Here is a 19,825-nt window from a genome sequence, read left to right on the forward strand (position 1 = left end):
AAAATGTGCTCAATTTTTCATCTTTTCTATTTTATTTTTGTAATTTATATTGTACACAACCCTGGAAGTAACTATTTTGGACACATATTTTTATAAACCAGGTAATTTATTATTAGCCTGGAATTTGGACTAGGTTCATTTTGTTTGTTGACTTAGTTTTTTGTTAAAAAGGAAATGACTGCCTCCCCTGTCAGGTCTTGATTTCAAGTGCAGGCTCCAGAGAGCAGACAGTCTGTCAGAGTAGGAGAGCATTCTAGAAACATCCTGCTCACCGTTGATCAGCTGTGGAGACAGGAGACAGAATCAAGGCTCTGTGCTTGCCTGTGCACCATGGCGCTCAGAGCCGCATCCTAAAGGAGAAAATGCTTGGTAGGCCCCTGCTGACACCCAGAGTCCAAAGTTGAAACACTGAATGGGAGACTGTTTTATCCAGATTTGATGCTGTATAAAGTCATGGTAATGATACATGATGAGTTCACATGGTTGATTTCTAGTGTAACTCCTCTGGTGTTTCATACTGGTAATAAACACAGGTGTGACCTTTCAGATTGCATATCTCAAAAGTAACATTGCCTAATGTTTTATAATAAAATATATTATGTGTGTTTTGATTGGTGAAAATAATACAAATACATTTTAAAAGAGAAGTATATAACATGTCCAATTTTTGTGTGTTTTTAAATGACATGTGACTGTGTATTTCTACATCACCATCTCTGATTACACGTTTAACATGAACACAAGCAGATATTGGAGTGTTGTCATCCCAGTCAATATTAATAGATGTTTTTAAATTGAAAAGCAAAATATTTCTGTTAGATCCCTTACTGAAAATATTCTGCAACTTCCTGAATCTAAATTTTCAGAAACATGCACTGCAAGATTGAATATTTGGAGTAATTGTTTTCTCACAAGAGTGGCCAGAAGAATCGACCAATCAGTCTTTCCTTGTATCCTTTAAAATCCTTAACAGTGCCTGCGTGCTTGTGGTTTTCTGCATGGATGAGCCTCTTTCATTTTGCTTCTGGCTTTGAGGTACTTTAGGATTTTTACTACTTAAAACCACAGGAATAGAAGGGTGCACAGTGGCTCACCTTTTCCTTGCTAGGACTAGAGTCATTCCAGATGGGTGAGTATCAGTCTTATTTTTAAAGATCTCTAGGAAAGGAAAGTGGAAGTCCTTCAGTCATGTCTGGCTCTGTGACTATATAGGCACATGAAATAGGAAAACACCTGGGCTCCATTTCTCTTAGCCTCCCCCTTCCCACTTTCAATGTCGATAGTACTGAAATACTTTAAATTTATTGACTTAAATGGTCCATATAGATTTTTGTGGGATTTTTTTAATGGGAAGAGGTGTGGTGTTCAGTTGCTAAGTTGTGTCCAACTCTTTGTGACCCCATGGACTGCAGCATTCCAGGCTTCCCTGTCCTTCACCATCTCCCGCAGTTTGCTTAAACTCACGTCCATCAAGTCAGTGATGCCATCCAACCATCTCGTCCTCTGCTGTCCCCTTTTCCTTCTGCCTTTGATCTTTCCCAGAATCAGTATTTCAAAATAACTTACTGTATACTTTCCTGAAGATTGTATTTTGTATTTAAGTGTAAGCTTACCTTTGGCAGTAAGGCAGTTATTTGATATTTTTGGTCTTTCATCAGGAAAGTTGGTAACCAAATCAATAATAACAGTAACAAAGTGGCAACAAAGTGGCCAGTAACATCTCTTTGAAGCCAAATGTGATCATGACTTAAGAGGATATGCCTGTCACAGCGGCCACTGGGCACTTGTCACTCACTGCTTCCCCAGGGCCCAGGGAGCCCTTGTGAACAAGGGTGTTTGCTCTGCCATTTCTGTGCTGTGGGACTCTAGCATTGGAAGGGAAATTCAGAATCAATTTTCCAACCCCCTGCACAACAGTTGAGGCTGTAGCCACGTCGGGAAGGGCACCACAGGGCCACCCTCAGAACACCGTCCCACTCACGCGGGCCTCCTGTTCTCACAGTCGTGGACACCCTTGAGAGTCTAATGAAAACTGTGACCCCCCCGCCCTTAGAAAAAGGCCATGAGCACAATATTTTGCCACACTTCGTGAGGAATCCTGAACCCTGGTGGTCACCATGTTAAGAGCCCCTTTCTAGAAGCAGCATCTAGATGCTTTGCGATCTTAGAGGGAAGCAGAGCCTGTAGGAGGGTTCTGATCTTCTCTGCTCTAAATGGTTCCGACACTTCTGCAGCAGATCTTGGGTATAGATAGGGACATTTTTACTCTCAGCCCCAGCATAAGTTGACATTCTTGTTCTATGTTCAAAAGAGCATACAGACTCAATTCAGTGAAATGGGTTGTTTCCAGCACTCCTTCCACATGGAACTTAGCTGCAACATAGGAACTGTAGGTTTATAGTGCAGAATTCATAGAAACATAGATATGATTAAATGCAGCTCTTCATTGTAAAGAAGTAGTTCTGTGCTGAGCTTTGAAGTACAGTCTTGGCTCTATTTTGTGTATGCACTTCGATTTCATCGAGAACAGGAATAGACAAAGAGGTTCTCCAGTTCACATTGCCATTCATGGCACTGAAGAAGTTTCCACCCTCTGCTCAGATGGTTTTAATGAAGAGAATGTTCCTCCCACTGCATTTTTTTAAATAGTTTTGACTGTTAGACTGGGACTTCCCTGGTGGTCCAGTGGTTAAGAATTCTGCCAGTAAACGGGACATGGTTCCGACCCCTGATCCAGGAAGATCCCACGTGCTGCGGGGCAGCTGAGCCTGTGGACCACAGCTACCAGGCGCACACTCGAGCCCATGAGCTACAACTGCTGGAGGCTCTGCCCCTAGTGCCCGCGGTCCACGACAAGAGGCCCCTGCGGTGAGAGGAAGCCTGTGCACTGCAGCTGGGCAGTAGCCCTGGTCCCCCACTATAAGCCAGGGTATAGCAAGGAAGACCCTGAGCGGCCAAAAGGAAAAATAAATAATAAAGTAAAAACAAAATAAGTTCTCCAACTGAACAGAAAACTTGGTTCCCACAACTTCCACCCATTGGTCCAAGGTCTTTCCTTTGGGTGAAATAGAGTGAGTCTGACCCGTTTTTATGACACAGGCTTTACACATTAGTTGAAAAGATACGCTCCAAGTCCTTCCTTCTCTAGCTTAAACTCAAAGTTCTCACAACCCTCTTTCATATGAAAAAGCACCCAGAGCCTCATCACCTCAGGGCACCCTAAAATTATGGATGCAAATGTGAATGTAATATTTCTGCACAGCCTGAGCACGCACCCTCCAAGCGAGGCCACACTCATGAACACAGTCTCAGGTGGCCTGAACTTTAAAAGCCACGTTCCACTAGGGGCCTGTAGTCTAGCAAAATGACTGGGTTTTGTGATGCTGCGGTTAATCCTGATGCTGTCATTCCTCATAAGCATTCTGTCCGCCAGCTTGTGACATCCATCAGTTTTATGAGCATGAACAGGCCTTCTGAAAATTTATCCACAAGGGGACTGGCTGCCTTGAGTGGCAGGACCGAGTCTTGAGGCAGACCTAGCAGTCACAGTGACCAGAGCCACGTGGCCAGCACTTTGCCAGCCTCCTCACTAGGATTCTTAGCCCAGTGGCTTGTCATTCAGCTCTTGTGGAGTGTTATCTTGCCACAAGGAGAGGAGGAAGCATCTTGATGGACACTGTGCAGAAATAATGAAAACACTTCAGCAGCTGCCTCTGATCTCCTTGCTTCAAGAAAACAAATTAATTTGGCAATTGCACTGGTTTTCAGAGTTTATGCTTTTTTATTTTCTCTTGGGAGGATCAGGTAGTAAGTGCCAGCTTCCTCTTCATTTCTACACCTTTGAGATCTTGTGGCCACTAAGAAGTGTGACCAATTGCTGTCTCAGTATTCACAGGTCGGTGCATGGGCAGAGGAGCAAGGCAGAAACAAGAAGCAAGGCCTTATTTTGTTTCCATGAGAATAAAGTGGCGTGTTTTGAAGAGTACACAATCGTGATTCCACAAGAGGCCAAGCTGCCCTCCAGTGGCTATTAATTAGAGAATTGTGTCCATCCAGCACACCCTGGCTCAAGCTGGGCATGACTTTAGAAGTTTATCCCCTTGAGCATACCTTGCCATTTTTCACCTAATAGCAGTCATGCTACTTTGTTTTTATTTGATTTTAATCTAGGCTAGAGTTGCAATATAGAATCTCACTAATAGTTAAGTTTGTCCAGCTCTCTGTTGTAAAGTTGATTTCTTGGGTGTTTTAAGCAGCAAATTATCATTCTAAAGATGCTATTAAAAAATAACTATTTGACCAGAACACTCGGTTGTATGTGTTTGCTCTCAGGTATTCTCAAAGATAGCTCCCTGACCGTACCTGACAGGAATAGAATGCAACAAGTGAAGGTCTGGCTCTTCTCCCCTTGCCCACCCTCCTTACCTTGACTGTCCCTGCTCCCATGAAAGCTGACCCCACCCCGTCAGGAAATTCACTCCTACAATCACCTCTATCCCGTGTCGTCACTGCCCCCTCCTCTGCTCCATCATTTGTCGTCTTTGTGTTACCTGCATGAAAAAGAAAAAGCTGCTTAACCCAGCATCACCCTTGAGTTGCTCCCCTTCACAAGAGAAATTGAAAAGCAGTTTCGTTTTCTCTGCCTTCTGTTATCTCCTCTCTCATCTACTCCCGTGTGTGTGTGTGTGTGTGTGTGTGTGTGTACACACACATATGAAAACATAATCAAGAATGAGAAACTAAACATACCATATTACCCCATCTGGAGATGACCACTCTTGACACTTAACTGTACTTGCAGATCGTTTCCTATGGACACATACATATCTAGATGATTTTTTGTTTTGCTTTTTGCCCAAGTGAGGTCATACTGTGTGTGCATGCTAAGTAATTTCAGTCAAGTCTGACTCTTTGCGAACCCATGGATAGTAGCCTGCCAGGCTTCTCTGTCCATGGGAATTTCCAAGCAAGAACACTAGAGTAGGTTGCCATTTCCTTCTCCAGGGGAACTTCCCCACCAAGGGATCGAGCCTGAGTCTCTTATGTCTTCTGCATTAATGCTGGCAGGCAGGTTCTTAACTACTACTGCCACCTGGAAGCCCAGTCATACTGTGCGAGCCTTTTATAGCCTTCATTTTTCAGTTAATGGCCTCCAGCTGCCCATATCAGTAAGCCTTCATCAGGTTTAATAGCCAGGGCCTTGGGATTGCCCCAGTGTCCCAGAGTCCTTTACTAGTGTCTCCTGCCAGGATCCAGCTGAAGCCCTTGCATTCCTGGTGTCTGGTTTCTGGTTGTCATGTTCTTAAGATTCTCCTAACCCTCCATGACACCAACCTACCTTGTCAGGCGGGTCAGCCGGCAGTGCATGCACCTTCTAGCTCTGTGTGGCTGCTTCCACGGGGTTGCATTGACCATGCCCTCTGTCTCTGATCTTTTTTGGATCTAGAAAGCATATCCAAAGGTTTGATAGATTCACTGGCATCTTTGGTTATTTAAATGAAATTTAAGTGACATTGTGTCCTTTATATATATATATAAAGGGTCAGGGGTCCCCAACTGGACCATTGACTGGGGAACCAAAGGTGAGTGGCAGGCAAGTGAGTGAAGCGTCATCTGTTTACAGCCGCCTCCCATCGCTCTCTTTACTGCATTATGACAGTGTAATAATAATAGAGATAAAGTGCACAATAAATGTAATGCGCTTGAATCATTCTGAAACCATCCCCCTCCCTGGTCCGTGTAAAAATTGTCTTCCACAAAACCTGTCCCAGTTGCCAGAAACGTTGGGGACCGCTCGCTACTTTATATGAACTCCCAGGAGAAGATGTTTAGCATCTTTCTGACCCACTGTCAATGATGCTAAGTTGACCTCTGGGTTCAGGATAGTGCCGGTCCAGTCCTCTGTCACCCAGTCATGTTTTGTTTCGTAACTAGAAAGCCGTCCACACGGGCTTGCTTTGGCAGGGGGCCCATCCACCATATACCTCATGCAGTTATTAACCTCGGGTGATAATCCTTGCCGTGAGCAGGAATTTCACCATTCGTTCATCCCGTTGAGATCTTTCACCACCACGCTGTTGTCGGGGAGAGCTCCCTGGCATCAGCTCTGGCGGGGAGGCAGGGTCCACACCTTGTTCCTTCCCTTCGGCATCCTGTGCTCAGAGTAGCTGTGGGTTCAACTGCCACCTCAAATGGTGTCACAGGAGGGTTTATATTTCTATCTTTGAGTGTTCCCAGTCATTCTTTTTGAGACTTCGATTGTTATAACTGGGGCCAGAGAAGCTGATTCCTTCCAGTCTTTTTGACTGACTGCATTAAGTTTTCAACTTTTTATTTTGAAATAATTTTGAACTGATAGAAAAGTTGCAAAAATAGTCCAAAAGGTTCTTGTATATCCTTCCCTATCCCAGCTCCCCAAAGGTTAACATTTTACCACATGTGCTTGAGCCTTCTTTGTCTGCATACATACAGTTAGTTAGTATACATGCATGCATGCACGCACATCCACTTATATAGATGCATATGTTCCTATATACACACATTTATGCTGATACAGAGTCACTAATTTCCCTCCACTGATTGTTTTTACATTCAGCCTGATTTTTTAATGTTTGTAAACTCATGAATAATGAGGTTTATGCATGTACTTTACAGACAAAGACAGGTGTACATTATGGTATACTTGTAATGTATACCATTACAAGTATACATAAACATGTAAATAAATACTGTGTGGATATGTTAGTAGTATTTATAATAGGCATCATTCATGTAGGTAAATGTGTCCACATGACTCAAGAGAACTTTAACTAAAGAATCAGTGTGTGTGTGTGTGTGTGTGTGTGTAATGATTGACAGTACCAAGGGTATAAACAAATTTAAAAGGTAGTGGAAATCTGAATACTTTCTTCTCAGTAAACTGACAGGTCAGGCAAAGATCTAGAAGACTGAAATGCCAGTTATTTAACTTGGACTCATAATAAAGAATATTATACCCAATAGGTAAATTCCTTTTGATCACACATAGAATTTACAGGAAACTGACTTGACTACATACCAGGTCACAGAGGATGCTCAATAAATTCCGAAGTTAAAAATACACAACTGTTTTTCTATGATAATGCAATAAAGTTGAAAAGATCTCCGACATCTGGAAACTAAACAATATACAGAGCAATCTAGGTGAGAGAGGAAATCATAAGGAAAATTAAGAAATTCCTAAAAGTGCATGACCTCAGAATTGCACTGCATACCCAATTTGATCCAGCTAAGGCTTAAATACTCTTATCAAGAAAGGACAGTTTGTTTTTTTTTTTTAAATGAGTTCAGTGTTCAAGAGATTGACAGAAGACCAACAGAGCAAGCTCAAAGGCAGAGAAGAAGACGAATAATAAAGGCAGGGACAAGAAACTAGAAAATAAAAATGAGAGGAAAAAAATCAGTGACACTGAAAGATTAATAAGCTAGACAAGCTTCTGGCAATATGATCAAGAAATAAAGAATATGTAAGTAACAGACAAAGTGGAAAAGGCAAGTTATGATAGATATTTTTTAAAAATCTATAGTATTCTAACAAATGTGATAATCATCAAGAAATAGATAAAATTTCTTTAGAAATTAAGCACTAAAATTGTCTCAAGAATGCTGATAGTAAGCACATCATACATATGAACTTATTTAATCTTCTCAACAGTTCTATGAGGTTGGTATCAGCTCCATCTTAAAATTTGGGAAATGGAGGCAGGAACAAATCATAAATTTCACAGCCAGAGTATGTAGAAAGGGGGTCTGAGGCCAGAGCAGCTGGTACAAGCACCATGCTCTTAGCCACTGTGTGCTGCATGGCCTCCCAAAAACCTGACTGGATCAGTGGCCATCAGAGGAAGTGATAGTCAAAGAGTTCCCCTCCCACCCCCAAAGACTCTCCAGGAAAAATCAATCTTACAGACCAGTTTTTACTAAATTTTCAAGAAACACACTATCTTATCTATGTTTTCAAAGCCACCCAACTCAGTTTAGGCTGGATTAATCTTGATCCCAAAATTGTATAAACACAGATCAAGATTATGCTCTTTTAATGGATGCTAGCTGATTCCAAGATTGTGTTGTTTATTTCCAAATTCAAGGGTGACTCAACACAATTGTTTCAATAAATAACGTATTTTTGTTTAGTTTTAAACTCCCAGAAAACTGAATAGAAAAGAACTTCCTTTGGGGAGTGGCAAGGCTTATTTTGAGAAGAGCAGGAGACATCAAATGGTCAACTGTGCATGGCTGAGCTAACAGAGAAGTACAGGGTACAATAGCCATGAGAGACCACCTTGGACCATCAGACCAGGAGAAACTGGTGTGGTCACGACGGTGACAATGGGAGGAGGCGGGGCTTGTGGCTGAGCGCAGGCAGGCAACCTGGCCAAGTCTCTTCCCAGTCCCCTGGTCTAGAAACAGCCCAGCAGCTAGCTGGAGGCAAAAAGCCCCACTCCCCAAGGACGCACCGCCACCTCCGCAACAAAATCAAAACGCACCCTTCTGCAGAACTATGTTGGGAGTCCTCATCTGGGCCAAGATGCTTCCCCGGAGCCCCCACTTCCAGGACCGTCTCTGTCCCCGCTTCCCCTGCAATGCCATCATTTTTCAACGAACGCCTGCTGAGAGGCTCCTGTGTCCCATTAATAGGACACAAATGGTTAATCCAGCGGAGCTGATGACTGAGGACAAGAGGCTGCCTGGGCAGAGGAGTCTCCAGTCCTGCTGGCTTCATCTCCAGCAGACGGTCAGCAGTGGCCGTGATGCTCCTGGCTTCCACTCTCGTCCGGCCACCGCCGAGCCTGTACCTCTCCCTAGGCTGAACCTGCTACACTGCAGCCTCAGCCACATGTCCCTGCCTCTGTGGCAGCCTCCAGAGGTCCCGCTTGACCAGACGGGTGCTAAACCTGGGCTCCCACTGCCACATTGCTCACACACACTTTTACACGATCAAGGTTGCCAGCATCACATTTAGGATATTTGGCTGTCCTAAAACCACTTTCTGTGTTTTTATCTTCCTGTAAAGTCTAAACAACTGAAGGTCAGTAAACCATTTTGACCACATCCATTTGACTATAGAAGAAGCAAGAGAATTCCGGGAAAAAAAAAAAACATCTATTTCTGCTTCATTGACTGCTAACACCTTTGTGTGCATTACAACAAACTGTGGAAAGTCCTTAAAGAGATGGGAATACCAGACCACTTTACCTGTCTCCTGAGAAACCTGTATGCAGGTCAAGAAGCAACAGTTAGAAGCAGACATGGAACAATGGACTGGTTCCAAATTGGGAAAGGAGTACGTCAGGGTGGTATACTGTCACCCTGCTTATTTAACTTATATGCAGAGTACATCATAAGAAACACCAGGCTGGATGAAGCTCAAGATGGAATCAAGACTGCCAGGAGAAATATCAATAGCCTCAGATATGCAGATGACACCACCCTTATGGCAGAAAGCAAAGAGGAACTAAAGAGCTTCTTAATGAAGGTAAAAGAGGAGAGTGAAAAAGCTGGCTTAAAGTTCAACATTCAAAAGACTAAGATCATGGCATTCAGTCCCATCACCTCATGGCAAATAGATGGAGAAAAAATGGAAAAAGTGACAGATTTTTATTTCCTTGAGCTCCAAAATCACTGTGAACAGTGACTGCAGACATGAAATGAAAAGATGCTTGCTCCTTGGAAGAAAAGTTATGACCAACCTAGACAGAATATTAAAAAGCAGAGACATCGCTTTGCAGACAAAGATCTGTATAGTCAAAGCTATGGTTTTTCCAGCAGTCATGTATGGATGTGAGAGGTGGACCATAAAGAATGCTGAGCACCGAAGGACTGATGCTTTCAAGCCATGGTGCTGGAGAAGACTCTTGAGAGTCCCTTGGACTGCAAGGAGATCCAACCAGTCCATCCTAAAGGAAATCAACCCTGAATATTCATTGGAAGGACTGGTGCTGAAGCTGAAGCTCCAATACTTAGGCCACCTGATGTGAAGAGCTGACTCATTAAAAAAGACCCTAACGCTGGGAAAGATTGAAGGGAGGAGGAGAAGGGGATGACAGAGGATGAGATGGTTGGATGGCATCACTGATTCAATGGACATGAGTTTGAGCAAACTCCGGGAGATAGTGAAGGACAGGGAAGCCTGATGTGCTGCAGTCCATTGGGTCACAGAGTTGGACACGACTGAGCAACTGAATAATGACAAAACCATTTTGATGCTGTGATGCAGATTCCCGGGTCCCCACACAGACCCTCTGAGTCCAAAGTCTTGGTCATCTGTGCTGTAAATGAGCTCCCAAGCAAGGCCCAATATGTATCCACTCTGCCCCAGTGTGGGCCCTTCCGAGGGCAGCAGCTTGATCCTGACCTCCCTGCCTCCTACTGTGCCCCTAGGGCAGTTAATGGGAAGCCTGCGGGGTTTGGGCCCCCAGTTTGCGCTGCCACCTCCATAAGTTGCCTGCCTCCTCTGAGCCTCTTTTGTGGAACAGTGTCTGAGTTTCCCATTACCACTATCACAAATTACCACAAACTTACTGGTTCAAAACAAGTGAAAGTTGCTCAGTCGTATCCAACTGTTTGTGACCCCATGGACTATACAGCCCATGGAATTCTCCAGGCCAGAATACTGGAGTGGGCAGCCTTTCCCTTCTCAAGGGGATCTTCCCAAACCAGGGATCGAACCCACATCTCCAGCATTGCAGGCAGATTCTTTACCAGCTGAGCTACATGCACATGTATTCAGGTACAGTTCTGTAGGCCAGAAGTCTCCCATGGGTCTCACTGGGCTTAAAACAGGTGTCAGCAAGGTTGGGTCCTCCTACAGGCGCTAAAGGAGAATTCGTTTCTTGCCTTTTACAACCAGCAGAGGCCTCCCACATCTCTGGCTCGTGGCCCCTTGCCGCACACTCAGAACTAACAGAGTAGCCAGCATCTCTCTGACCCTGCTTCCACACACTTCTCTCTCCCTGACTCTTCTTCCCCCTCTTCTGCTTTTAAGCACCCACTGATTACATGGGGCTCACCCTGATAATCCAGGGTGATCCTGGGTCAAGGTAATCCCCAGCTCAAAGTAACCCCTGCAAAGTTCCTTTTACCATGGAAGGTCACATATTCACTGGTTCTGGGGTTTAGGCCTTGGGCATCTCTGGGGGCTATTATTTTGCCCATCACAGATGGGAGGGTCCACCCTGTACCCCCTTGTAATTAGCGTTTCTCGAAGTGTGACCCATCTTCTGCCTGCATCAGCCTCACCTGGGGCTCTCATCCTAACTGTGGAGCATGTTCACCAGACCCGCTCAGCTCAAGAAGCTGCCGGAGGCGGTGACCGCAGCACCTGCTGTACTGTATTCTCAACACAGGCTACAGCACCGACACAGGATACAACGATACAGGGAGCAGCACTGACCTCCGGGGCCGTGAGAAACGATGAGTTTTCAGCAGATCCAAGAATGGGTGAGTTAGGAGTTTCACTAATAAAAGGCACTGGCCAGAGGCTGAAGTTGTCCTTGCTGTTCCCTGACTTTACGGTGACAGCACTTGGCAGCCTGCTTGGTGCGATCTGGTTCCTGAGTCCCCCGCTGCAGGTGGGCCAGCACTGGGGCAGGCACGCTGCAAGGCCCTCGCAGGCTGCAGCACTGCGTGTCTGTGGCAGGGGGGACCACAGGCTCGCCTCCCTCCACCTCATGAAGGCCCACACCAGACTTTGCAACCACAAGTCCCACGGCCTCCAGATGGCCCCCTAGTACCTCTCTGGCCCCACAATCTCAGCAAGTCCCCCATCCACCCTGGCCACACCCAGCTGCCTCTGACTTCTCCCTCCTTCTCCGCATCTTACCATCACCCACGCCCCCAGCCTCTGCCCCAGACCAGGGCGTGTGCTTCTCAGATGCCGCCTGTCTGCCATCTCCTCCCTGCCATCCCAGAGCTGGGCAGATAGGACACACTCAGGTGGTCCCAGAGTCAGATGTATGTGGGAGATGCCATCTGGACTGGACGGCCAAAGCAGGCCCCGGGGGTGCCAGGAAAGGCCTCCTGGGTATCACAGCCAGCACGCCACCTGCTGGAGGGGCTACTGATGGGCTTGGGGTGGAGCCTGCCCTGGGCCACACCCGGAGAACGGAGTCCCAGCTCCTTGCCCACCGGGAGGCCCAGCCTGGCCCCGACTGCTTACACCAGGGCCTCCGTACCCAGCCCCCACCCTCTCCTCCAGGCGCACCTGCCTCCTCTCTGTCACAAAAGAGGAATGCATGCTGGCCACAGGGTCACTGCTCCTGCCACCCTCTCTAGCAAGGACCATCTTCCCACAGACCCTGTAGGGCTGGCTCCTCCTTCAGGTCTCAGCCCAGACCCCCTGTGTGCAGAGAGGCCTTTCCTGAGCCCTCCCATCTAAAGTAGGCCCGAACACACTCTACCACCTCACCTTGTATTGGTGGCATCATGGCACTTAGCATTCTCTGAAGTGCTTGTTCTTATTATCCTTGTGTGTGCAGGTTTAGTCTTCAGTCTCCTCTCTCTAAACAGTGGGCTCTGAGGCGCAAGAACCACGTGTCCTGCTCCCTGCGGGATCCCAGCATCCAGCACAGCGCCCGGCGCACACAGGCCCTCAGGAAATATCCACAGAGGTGTGTCTCAGGGCAGGGCTCAGGCCGAGGAGACTGAGCCGAGAGCTCCCTGGGGCACTCACCCTCCGTCCTGGCACCGGACGGTCTGGGACTAGTCCCTGGGCAAGGACTGGAGTGAGAAGATAGGGTGGAGAAGGGCAGGTCACAGGGACTTGATGGATGAGGCGGGCTAGGGAGGCGCTGGGGAAACACGCGGCCTGGGGTGGCCCAGTCTTCTCCCAGGGTCCAGGCACGGCTCCTGCAGCCAGCGTCCGCAAGCTGGGGACACCTCGGAGCGGAACTCCCTGCTGGCCTCAAGGCTGTTCAAGGACTGTGTGCTGTGCCCTCAACACAGCCTTGACCTCGGGCACAGCGGGAGAGGCTGCAGGAGGCATCAGGAGGCACAGCCTTCTTCCCTGTCACAGGGGGAGTCCTGCTCACTCACATGTCTCACAATAGCTTGAGACTTGTGGGGTGGCCACCAGCAAGTCCACCCTGGGGCTTCAGTTCCTCCACCAAGCGCTGCCCTGACTTCAAGCAGCCCCGCCACTCCACCCAGCATGACAACAGCTCCTCAGTGGTCCCCAGGTCTTTGCTCACAGACAGGGTGGGCTGGGGAGAGGCCTGCCCTTCTCCTTTGAGCTGCACTCTGTGAGGGGGTTCCTGAAGTGCTGCTCGGGCCCTAGCGAGTCACAGGTGAGCGGGCTCGCCCTTCCGAGTTTTCTCATGCAGCCCTCTCCCCGAGAACCCCAGCATGCCTCCAGCAGGCATGCAGGGCCTGACCTGAGGGCTCCGGACATGGGGTGAGAATCCAAGAAGATTCACTGGCCTCAGGACTGGTCTTAGTGCGTAAGCCCTAAGGCGAATCTATATGCTGGGAATCTCCCCCAGCCTTCCTGTTTCTCCTTCGTCCTCACCACGGCCAGGCTGTTGACACTGGTCTCAGGCACGACCCTCACTGGGACCAGCCTCTGGCCCTGGCCTTGTCATAAAGCTCGGCTGCCTCCCTGTCCAGCCCATTCAACTCACCTGCCCTAATACACCTATGTGCCCCAGACAGATGCCTTCTGTCTCCAGGCCTCGGTTTTGCCAACTGTACAAGATACAAGCATTGTTGTTTTTATTTGTTTAGTCTTCTTCAAATAGCCGATGGCACATGCTGGAGTAGCTCCCTACTCCATCTTCAGGCTGAGCACAAGGGCTACTTCACCTTTGGTTCCAGGGAGGCAACACCTAGGCCTGTAATCCTCATTCTTCAGGACTTTGGAAATGGCCAGAGCCGACCTCTTCGCAGCCTGTGTGGCAGTTCTGCGGTTTCCAGGGAGTATCAGGCAGATGTGCTCTTTCTGACAGTGTCAACCCAGACAGAGCAGGCCTAGGAGAAGGGAAAGGTGGATTATCTATTCATAATGTCTAAGTGTCTGGACCTAACTATTCCTGAAAGAAGGATATCTTGGCTTTTAATGCTTCGTAAGCCAATAAATTATTTTTGCTAGAGCTAGTTGGGTTGGGTAACCTGCCCCATCTCCTTAGGTAGGTCCTGACTGAAGCAAAGGACAGATATCCTGACTTTTACGCTGGGACAAACCAGGACACTTTTAATGTCCAGCTGGAGCCAGCTGAGGAAGGTCACCCGATCTCGTTCAGGCTCCCTCCCCCCATTCTAAAAGGGAAATAGCAACCGGTTATCCTCCTAGCAGCTCAGTGTCTTCAGAGTGGTGAGCCACCCGCCCCGCGGGCCAGCTCCTAGGACCACCTCCGCGACAGAAGACGCTTGGAGGGTGATGAGCAGTCTTCCCCATCCTTTGACGCCCACCCCGTGCCCACCAGACAGGGGGCACAGACAAACCACAGATCAGCGGCCATCACAGGAGGAGCGTCCAGAGCAGCGGCCAGAAGAAGAGGTGCCCCGGATTTCAGGCTCTCAGGGTTTTCCAGGTGAGAGAGTCGGTAGCGGGGAGGGGCCAGTTCAGCTGCAGAGCCCAGCAGGAGCCGTGACGTGGAGGGTGGCATCTGACGCCCGTAGCGGGTCCCACCTCCAGCGGGTGGGAGGCGAGTCACGGCGGAGGGTCCTGAATCCAGGGCTGGACTTACGGCCTTGATCCCGAGGCCCGCAGCAGAGCAGAGGCCGGGTGAGCGGGGACGCCTCCGGGATGGGTGGCCTCAGAGGGAGCGGGAAGGGAGCCCCAGGGCAAGGTCCCTCGCAGCCGCACCCGGAGCTCTGCGCGCCCAGCCTTCCCCGTGCGGCCGCGAGGGGGCGCCGCGCCGCGCCGCTCTAGGGCCGGCCGCCGGAGTGAGGCGGGCTGCGCCCCCGGCCGCGCGCGGCGGGCGGCGGGCGGCCGGCAGGGTCCGCGGCGCCGCGGCTCAGCGGAAGCGGCGGGCTCTGCCCATGGGCCGAGCTCCGACACGGGGCGCGCCGGTAGCCGGTGAGTCGGGGCGCGGCCGGGCGGGGCGCGGCGCTGCGGGCGGGGGCGGCGGCGGCGGGACTCGACGCGGAGAGGCGCGGCTGCGAGCCCGCGGGCCGGCAGGTGTCCGGGCCTCCGCGCGGGGACTCGCGGGCTGACCCTGCGCACAGGCGCGCGTGGGTGACAGTGCGCGCGGCCGGCCGGCCGGCTGGCGGGGCCGGGGAGCCCCGGCTCGCCGAAGTGTGCGCCCTTCCCGGCAGGGACGGTGGGGGGCGGAAGGGGCTGCGGGGCGCCGGTGCGTGCGCGGGGTGGGCGCCGGGAGGAGACCGGCGGAGGGCGCACCCGCGGCCGCCGGGGCTCGTGACTCACTCTGCCGCGCGTGCACCGCCACTCGGCTTGGCGCGAGGAGCAAGATTCCTCAGCTGCTCGAGCGGCAGGAAAAGCCAGCCTGGGCCCAAAGCCTACCCAACACGAGACCTCAGTTTTCCCGGACTGTGAAATGGGAACAGGAAGGCTGACCTGGCAACTGACTGCTTGTGAAGATGACAACGGGCCTTGTGGGAGAAGAGGGTGTTGTCACCTCTAAAGCTGGGCTAGGATTGAGGAAAGGATCGATGCGAGAGAGCCTGCAGGGGCAGTGGGGTCAGCCTCGGGTTCTGGGTGTGTTCCTCACTAGTGATGGTGGGCAGGGCCAGGGAACCTGGAGTCCGCTCCACTCTGTGTCCACGTGGGGATTGGGAGGCCTGAAGGGGAAGAGGCCAGGGGAGGCTCCTGCTCCTGCCCCGGGCTCCTTGCTCCAGGGGAACAATGTTAAAAAGACAGACAAGCCAGCTTGGGGTATGGAGGGGTCACCCCCTTGTCCCTTGCCCCTGTCTCCTGGTTCTCTGAGGCAGGTGTTCTGCTGAGCCTCAGGAGTCAGAGAAGTGTCCTGGGAAGATTAGCTTGCAGGGCAGGTGCTGTGTCTCTGTCTTAGTTGAAGTTACTGAGGCTTAGAGCAGTCACAGGACTTCTTCAAGGTCTCAGGACCATCAAGTGGCAAAGTTGGAGTTTCAACCATGGTAGGACTGGTTCCAAAAGCCATAGTCCAGTCACTGTGCCAGGTAACCCGGAGAGCCCTGGGTTTGTTGCCTCACTTGCCTGCAGCATTGCATTCCTTAAACTCCTGTGTGCTGTCTGCTGCTGGCCCTGGGAGTGCTTACAAGCAGATGTGGGAGAGGGGAGCTGCATAAGTCATCTAAAGAAAAGCCAAGGTAATGGCAGGAGATAAGTGGTAGGAAAAAAAATAAAACGGAGTAACTAGGGTGAAGACTGGGGAGGGGGTGAGGAGAGGCTTACCCTGGTCAAAGAGGATGTGTCTGAGCCATGACCACTGACCACGACTGTGATGTGACTCCCACAAAAAAGGTCCAAGGGTACAAGGCCCCTGAAGCAGGCACAGGTGGGCGGAGGGAGGAGCTGAAACAGAGCCAGTTTTGTGAGCTGTGGAGTTTGACCTTCCCTCCAGGTGCGATGGACAGACCCTGGAGGGTTTCGAGTTTGGAAAGGATGTCCCTAAGGTGAGTGCAGAGGACTATCAGGAGCAGGAGAGGGAACAGGGAGGAGGCTGTTGGAGTCTGCCAGAGATTCTCAAGGAGAGCCTATTGGCTGCCAGATGTGGAGTCTGCCATCCTGGCAGAGCCAGGGGCTCAAGAAGGGCATGGTCTTCTGCAGGTGGTGGGGTTGTTAGCGGTGGTGGACGGGAGAACCAGTTTGGTCTGAAGCCCTACCCATCTTCCTGCATCCTTCTGGGTGCCCATCTCAGACCTCCCTGTGCCTGGCAGGGGAAGGAGTGCCTGCCCCGAATGTGTAGAGATGAGATGCTGGGTGTTCAGGTCAATCTCTGCATCCTTCCATATGTTCCCATAGGTCTTTGAGCGAATCCAGCTCTGACTTGTACTTTGACCCAGGCCTAGAGTCAGCCATTTCTCAAGAAGTCTTGGTGTCTTTTAGTGGGGTTGTGGTGGGGGTTAGAAACCAGTTTCTGAGCATTAGAAATGCTCGTTGCTACCGTGGCGTCATTGACCCTAGACCACCTCAGTGGACTGAACCGAGAACTCCTTTTTTAAAACTGAAAGTTAATAGTTTCATCTCCTTTCTCCTACAGTAAGAACCTGGTTCCCCAAAAATATCAATATAAAAGTTGAGTTATATTTTATTCGATGGAAATTCAGGACTTAAGCCCAGGAGGCAGCATCTCAAGTAACTCTGAGAGAACTGCTCCAAGGAGGCAAGAGGGGGAGCCAGGTTATATAGAAGTTTTGCAACAGAGGGCAAATAGTCTAAAGTCAAAAGTTTGCTGTAAATTGAAGAAAACCAGATATCTTAAGTTAAGGAACTAGCGCTTTTCTATGTATGGGAAGATGCAAGAGTCTGGGCTTACTGAAATCATTCCTTTGATATGCTCCTCAGCTAGTATCCTGTGTTTTCAAATCCCAAGTTTCCTCCGGGCTCACCGTGGGGAGTGACTGCAGTCTGCTGGCTGCTGATGGCAGGTATTGTTCTTTCCCGAGTTCCCTCAGGGCTCACCAGCTCACCATCCGTGTTGGCCATAATTGCTGATGACTGTGACATCCTTTGTTTACTGATACGGCAGGAATAGTCCATTTCTCAGTAATAATTTGCTTAACCCTAGAATATAGTCAAAATAGTTTCAGAATCACTACATCCAAACCAACCAAACCCTACCAGGTCAAGTTCAGGATTTCTTTGGCTGTCAAGTCAGCACTATGTAAATATGTTATCAATTTGATATACCATTAGTTTCATTTGTTGCACACAATTTGTTTTTTTTCCCCTTTATGATATAATTTAATTTTTGAACATTTGTTTTACATGATACAAAGGTCAAAACTAAAAAAAAAAAAAAAGCTGTATTTGCAGTCTCAATCCCATTCCTGTCTCTTTCTTCTTGTCCCCATACTATGGTATTTGAAATAATTTCAGGTTTATTCTTCCTGGGTCTCTTTTGTTAAACCACTTATAAATTATTACAAAAGTTAGTATATATACATCCTTTTTGTGCCTTGCTTTTTTCAGTTAGAAATATCTTGTTACTAGTTCATAGAGACTCTCCTGATTCCTTTGTAGACCCACATCGTACTCCATTCTGAGTCTGTTCTGTACTTATTCAACTATCTTACTCATTGACAGTTTGGGTTTTTTTTTTTTTTACAAGCCTTTGCCATTAAAAATAATGGAATAATAGATAACCTTGCACATAGGTTGCTTGTATTTGTGGAGGCATATTATTGATTCCAAGAAGGAAGAGTAAGTAAATATTTATTTTGTTAACTATTCTTGATTTCCCTCTCCCCAGATTTCCCACTCCTACCAGCAAGTTGTGACAGTGTCTGTTTCCCCCACAATCTCATGGATCTGAGAGCCAGTAAATAGTGCTTCAATACATTTTAATTTACATTTCTATTATTATGAGTGAAATTAGACAGCTTTTCATTTGTTCATGAGTCACTTGATCATCTTTTTTCTGTAAATTGCCTGTCCATATATTTTGTCCATTTCCTTTTGGATTTGAGGGTGTTCTTTTCTTTGGATTTAAAATTTTGTCTAAAATATATATTAGAGATATTAGTGCTTTATCTTTGTTAAATTGCGACTGTTTCTCCCAAGGTTCTTTTTACTTGTTCACAGTGAGTTTTACCATTAAAAGCTTCTGTTCTGAGACTGTTAATTTAGTCGTTCTTTTCATTTATTGCATCTAGATTTTGAATCCTAGTTAGAAAGGCTTTACTCAACCCAACTGTAATGGAATTCACCTGTTTCCTATAGTCTTTTGGTTTTGTGCTTAGTTTACAGATCCAATTTAATCTTTTTCCAAATGTTTGCCCCAACATTTTTTTTAAAGGCCATCTTTTGTCTTGTGATCTGAAATGCATTTGTGTCATAGACTAAGTATCCAAATGCAGTTGGACCTGTTTCTAGCCTGTCACAGAGCTTTATCCCTTCCTGTGCGGTCCCACGTTTAGGAGTTACGCTGTATGTGTCTGTGTGTGTCTGTGTGAACAGCAAGGAAGACTGTATCCACAACTGCTGCAATAGAGGAAAGAGATTGAACTCAATTCCCTTTATTATGTTTTGATATCTGGTAGGGCTAATCTTCCTTCCACTGCTTTTATTTCAGGGTTTTCCTGGCTATTGTAACATGTTGCTGATGTCTTTTGTTAGGATCACATTAACTTTGTGTATAACTTCAGGATAACTGATGTTTTTATGAAGTTGAGTCATCTTGTCCAAAAACAAGGAATGTCTTCCTTTATATTGAGGATTCCTTAGTTTTTTATTTGTTCAAGACCACTTTCAGGAGCATTTTGAAGCTTTCTTCATGGTCCTTGTCAAGTTTATTCATGAATATTTTACCTCGTTTTTTCCTATTATGATAGGGAAAACTTTTTTCCCCATGATGTCTTTTTTTCATGGCTTATATCTTTTTGTTTATTTCTTTTTTCAACATAATTAAGATTTATACAATTCTCACACAACAGTATGATGCAAATTCTATTCAAGTTCCCATAGATGCTAAATTAGGAAACACTAGAACATATTCAGGGACATAAAACAAGGTGCATGTAAATCCATGGCTAATTCATTTCAATGTATGACAAAAACTACTGTAATGATGTAAAGTAATTAGCCTCCAACTAATAAAAATAAATGGAAAAAAAATAAAAATAAAAATAAAACAAGGTGCAAAAATTACATGATCTAAAGATATTGAAATCATGCAGAGTCTGTACTCTT

The 19,825-nt window shown here is 47.8% G+C and overlaps 1 protein-coding gene and 1 long non-coding RNA gene across 6 annotated transcripts in view; one reads left to right on the forward strand and one right to left on the reverse strand.

Moving 5' to 3' along the window:
- Nucleotides 1-9: 9 nt before the first annotated feature.
- Nucleotides 10-14,627, reverse strand: LOC110124680 (uncharacterized). 3 transcript variants are annotated; one of them, XR_011485353.1, is made up of 6 exons: nt 14,476-14,627; nt 13,837-14,001; nt 13,656-13,719; nt 5,339-5,442; nt 4,491-4,550; nt 10-2,298 (listed from the first exon to the last, which is right to left on the reverse strand). It is a non-coding gene; the product is annotated as an uncharacterized lncRNA (long non-coding RNA). The 3 variants fall into 3 exon arrangements; XR_011485350.1 differs by having other exon boundaries at nt 12,446-13,719; XR_002309845.2 differs by lacking the exon at nt 13,656-13,719.
- Nucleotides 14,628-14,670: 43 nt separating this feature from the next.
- RASGEF1C (RasGEF domain family member 1C) overlaps nt 14,671-19,825 on the forward strand; it is a 104,917-nt gene continuing 99,762 nt past the window's right edge. For 2 of the 3 annotated variants that reach the window (XR_011485349.1, XM_070460530.1), the window contains exon 1: nt 14,965-15,052. The gene's annotated coding sequence lies outside the window, so the exon portion shown is untranslated. Of the gene's footprint in view, nt 14,759-14,964; nt 15,053-19,825 lie in introns of those variants that run through there. The other variant, XM_070460536.1, reaches the window with a different exon arrangement.

Source organism: Odocoileus virginianus, chromosome 3 (assembly GCF_023699985.2).
Source record: "Odocoileus virginianus isolate 20LAN1187 ecotype Illinois chromosome 3, Ovbor_1.2, whole genome shotgun sequence".
NCBI classification, from domain to species: domain Eukaryota; kingdom Metazoa; phylum Chordata; class Mammalia; order Artiodactyla; family Cervidae; genus Odocoileus; species Odocoileus virginianus.